The following is a 5,251-nucleotide window of genomic DNA, read 5'->3' as shown; positions in this document are numbered from 1 at the left end:
CGACCCGACCCGCCCGAAACCCGACCCGATACAACCCGAAAATTGGGTGAACCGAAACCGAACTGACTCGAACCGAACCGAACCAACCCGATAACCGATAACAGGCTTATTTTCTCCAACCCGAACCCGACCTGAACCGACCCGACCTGACTCGTGACCCGATATTTTCTCAACCCGATAGATGACCCGATAATGAACTAGCTTAATAATGGTTTAAATAACACCAAATTGACATTTATCTTAATTATTTTCACTTAAAACTACAATTAATACACCTACCTATTATTTAAACATAAAATTACCAACTAAAACGAAATATATAAGATAAAATATATGCTGATAACTTGACCCGACACTGACCCGCTAATGACCCGACCCGATTTGCCACCCGTTGATGACCCGACCCGAAGACGACCCGACATGAACCGAACCGACCCGAACCCGTCACTGACCCGACATAACCCGAACCCGATATGACCCGACCCGCTTTGACCCGACCCGAGTGACCCGATTGCCACCTCTACTCTTCATCAACCCTCCCATAGAAATATCTTTGAAATCTTATCACCATGTGCATGCTTCAAATATTATTTACATCCTAAAAACATTTATTATATCGATAGAAAAATATTAGATACGATTCAATGGTATGGTCGGTATCTACTCCATGTATTACGAATTAAATTTTCATTTCAATAGCTCAATAATCTAAAAAACTATATTCCCTAAATCCGAATTCCAAAAGGTTCATAAAATTTTTTAAGTTCCTTATTACTATTTCAAGAATTTGATCCATCTCTTGTTATACTTATTTCCACGATCCTATATAAAAATAAAAATAGTATTAAAGACTATACAATAATCTATTCCGGTTTTGAAAAAAAAACACATAAACTTAAAAATATACGGATTAGAATTTAGAAACCATACTATTTAATATTTATCTGAAGGTTCACTTTCGCTTCCTTTTAGTACGCTTTCTTTTAGTACATGCCTTGATAATAGTTCATATGAAATGAAAAAGAAAAATATATGTTAGAGATGATTATACTCATGAATACAAAAATACAAATTCGAATAGGTTGATCGAGAAAGTATAATAGTAAAATTACACAACAATATACGCTTAATAACAAATTTAAAGAAATATTATAAGATCTCCATTTTGAGATCAACGATCATCTTATAATGGTTAAAAAAACATAAACAACTTAAAAAAGTAAAGTAAATTTTATAGAAAAACAATCAAAGGTGGGAGTTGGAGAAAACTTAAATATAGCACGATATTTGTGAGGGTTAAATTACAACTTACCACCATGTATTCTCCGTATTTTACAATTTACCACCATGTATTTTGATTTTTACAACTTACCAACGCCTTTTATCGTATATATCCGAATTCCCACCGTATTTCATTCCCGACCTTCATTTTTCTTAATTCCCAACTTTTTTAAGTGTATAACCTTGTTAATGACCATAATACCCCTATAATTATCCTCCCCAAACTTGCTCTCGAGTCTCCAAATCAAAATCAAATAGAAAAACAAAACAATCAAAGATAAACCCAAATCAAAATCAAAATCCAATCAAAATCAAAATCCAATCAAAATCAAAAGTCGAAACTATCAAGATATCCCATATCAAAACCAAAACAATCAAAAAAAATACTTTCATCAATTCAAAAATAAGAAATCCTGACAATTAAACACCCCAAAAATAAGAACACCAGGACGGCCGAACCACTCTTCCACCATCTACCCTTGGCGGCTCTATCCAACGCAACACGGTTTACATTTGCGACACCGCAATCAATTTTTATGGAACATCAACAGTAACCGATGGAACCTTCTCCTCCACCAACAAAAATCCTTAGATCTAGGGTTTTCGTGGGTGGAGAAGGGGATTTCGTGGGTAGGGGTAATGGTAGTGCCAAATTTTTGCTCAAGGTTGTTTTATCTGTCACAGCGTTTCACTTGCGAACTTCTTTAATTTTGGTTGTGGTTGAGTTAATGGTGCAGTGAAGATACTGAGATGGCGTTGGTGATGGATTGAGGGGCGAGTGGTGAAGTGGCGGTGGCGGTGGCGGTGCGAGAGACATTTCAGTGGTGGTGGTGAATCTGGTGATGAATGAAATCAAAGAAGATGGTGGAGTTTAAGTGAATTATTTGGTGTTTGATTGTCAGATTTTCATTTCTTCAAACTAAAAGATAATTTAATTTTGTATTTTGCTTGATTTTGATTCTTTTGGGGGTTTTAATTATGTTTGTTTTTTGTTTAGATAAGGGTATTTTGGGCATTTATAGGTTAATTTACTTAAATAAGTCGGGGATTAAGAAAAAATGAAGGTCGGAAATAAAATACGGCGGGAATTCGGATATATACGGTAAAAGGCGGTGGTAAGTTGTAAAAATCAAAATACATGGTGGTAAGTCGTAAAATACGGAGAATACCTGGTTGTAAGTTGTAATTTTCCCTTTTTTTTATAACACTCTCACACATATTTGTTTTATCAATTTCATATTTATAATTTTGTTTTTCTTAACGTTCCTTTATACAAATTTTGAATAAGTTGAATCTATTAAAACAAACACAATAAATCTCCTAAAATATAGTCTCTCAATAAATTTATTGGAAGATTAGTTGAAAAGTGATGGAAAATTTTTGTACAAAAATAAATAAAAGGGTTATTTGATAGGAATAATCCAAAATATGACCCATCTTTTCAAAATAATTCATACTACGTTTTAACTCAGAATAAACCGAACTTATGACACATTTCTCTCAAAACAGATTCACCTAATTTCTGACCTGAAATTTACCTATTATTTCCGGTTAAGATCTATGTGGCGATGATAGAGCGTGACATGGCGCTTACATGGAATTGTTTATATTAATAATAATTAGTCAGTAACCCAGTAAACCCACCCTCCTCTTCAGACTTCAATGACTAACCTTGCTTCCCAAACCACCCTAATAACCACTACCATCCCCTCACCAACATGTTTATAACTTTGTGTTGGTGGTGATGGAAAATTAACGACAAGGTGCGGCAGATGGTGGTAAAGTAGTGCGATTTTGTGTTGGTGGTGCGGCAGGATGAGACTTCCGAGAAGATGTAAGGTTGTTCGTTGGCGGTGCAGTTCAGTAGTGGACTGGTGGGCCACTGGGCCATGGGGAGGCTTAAATGGGGACTCTTGGTGTTTGGTGATGGTGATGAGAATTAAGGGGAGGAAGGAGAGGGAGTTATTGACTTATTGTTTTAAATTATTTTAGGTTTTTCCTTAAAACTGTGACTTGAAGAATAGGTAGCAGAAGACCTGTACTCGGGCCGGGCTAGGGTCGGGTCGGGCTGGCCAGGGGGCGGGCCGGGCTCTCTTGGTCAGACCCGGGCCGGGCCAGGGAGAGGGACGGGCTTGGCCGGGCCGGGCCGGGCTGGGATATGCTTGACCAGGACCAGGCCCGAGGCGGGCCAAGAGCGGGCCGGGCTGACGGGTCTTACCAATTTATTTTTATTTCTTATTATTTTTGCTAAAATGGCGGGCCAAGGCCGGGCCGGGCTAGAATTTTAGGACCAGGCCCGGGGCCAGGGCGGGCCACGACCGGGCCGGGCCGGATCAGGCCAAGTTGCATAAAATAACGGGCCAAGACGGGTCGGGTCTGGGCCGAGCCGGGTCAGCCCGTGCTGATGGCCAGCTCTAGGTAGCGGTTACCTGGTATATTGTGAGAAAAATGAGCGCATATTTCAGATTATTCTGAGTTAAAATATAGTTTGGATTAATCTAGGAATGAAGATGAGGTATAGTTTGAATTATTCTCGTCAAATAATCCTAAATAAAATGGGTATGTAAACTAAATTGGATTTATTAAATGTAAAATAATTAATGGTAACATTTTAATTACAATTCTCGCTAACACAATCCTCTATAAATACCGTACTATAGTATGAGATCTATACTACTAAATAACAAAAACTAGATTTTGTGCCCGTGCGTTGCACTGGTAACTAATAATGTTCTGTTTTTAAATAAGCTTATGAAAAATGTTAGTTCTTACATGTGAAAAATATATGTTTGTCATCGTTTATTCGTTAGTAACTTATGAGTTTAATATTTAATCTAATTACTTTGTAAGAAATTTAATTTCAATTAGTGTTTAAGTTTTGTTAGTCTTTTCTAGAGTGTATGTTATAGCCCATTTTGACAATTAGTAGAATTAGATTTTAGATAGTATATAACATTAGCAATGAATAACATGTTTCTAATGATCTTATTGTCGGTTATTTGTTAGAGTCCTACCCAAATTCAAACAACTTAATTTACATCTTATTTCATAATCATCAAATAATAAAAATATTTTTATAATAACCAATTTTACACAGGGATTGCTTTTCCACTTGCCATATCATTTTTTTTATTATTCTATTAGGCATTTGTGTTGGCAGTGGAAACAAAGAAAATGGGTCACTTGGTAAATTAACGGTGCTTGCTACAAAAACTTGTAAAATTGGATGCATCAAGTTGTTTGTTCGTGCCCTAATATTCAACTTTAATCCTGAGATGTAGCGGTTAGCTTCAACGATGACTTGCAAATATGAATATTGCCATTCAAATGGCCTCGGACCTTGAGCATTGTGTACCCATCCTGCATTAGTAAATTACTAATTGGGTGTAAGAGCTAATTTTGATGAATCAGATGGTCAATCTCTTTGACAATGAAAGAGCTACCGACAACAAATAATTCGAGCACTTATCTATTTGACAATAGAATCCATACTCCCATGGCCTATTTGTACACGCTAAATATACACACTAACACACAATAATTCTGATAAAAAAGCATGCAGCCTTTGAATTGTATGTATGTCGACCTAACTAAAACAACAAAAATAAACACATTAACCAACACATGAGACCTAAAATAATGGAGAGGAATAAGAGATTTTAGATGCAAATATTAAAAGAATTATACATACTGGATAAATGTAAGTACGTAACATAAAAACATGGATGGAGTTGTTGGGTCTTTGCTCTGAGATATATCACTCATGGGCGCATGGCAACAAAGATCAATGTGAATGGTACTTCTTCGATCTCAATCATTTATTTACTTTTGTTTGTTTTTTATTAAAATATTCTTCACAAAGAATAAAAAAAGCAAACAAATAATTAAAATAAATGGAGTAATTCATATTTAAGACGGATATATTTGCGGTCCAAACCCAAAACGGACCTCTGCGCTCTAGTATTTAGAA

This window comes from Silene latifolia, chromosome 10 (genome assembly GCF_048544455.1).
Source record: "Silene latifolia isolate original U9 population chromosome 10, ASM4854445v1, whole genome shotgun sequence".
Lineage (NCBI taxonomy): Eukaryota > Viridiplantae > Streptophyta > Magnoliopsida > Caryophyllales > Caryophyllaceae > Silene > Silene latifolia.
Note: the sequence above shows the minus strand (reverse complement) of the source record.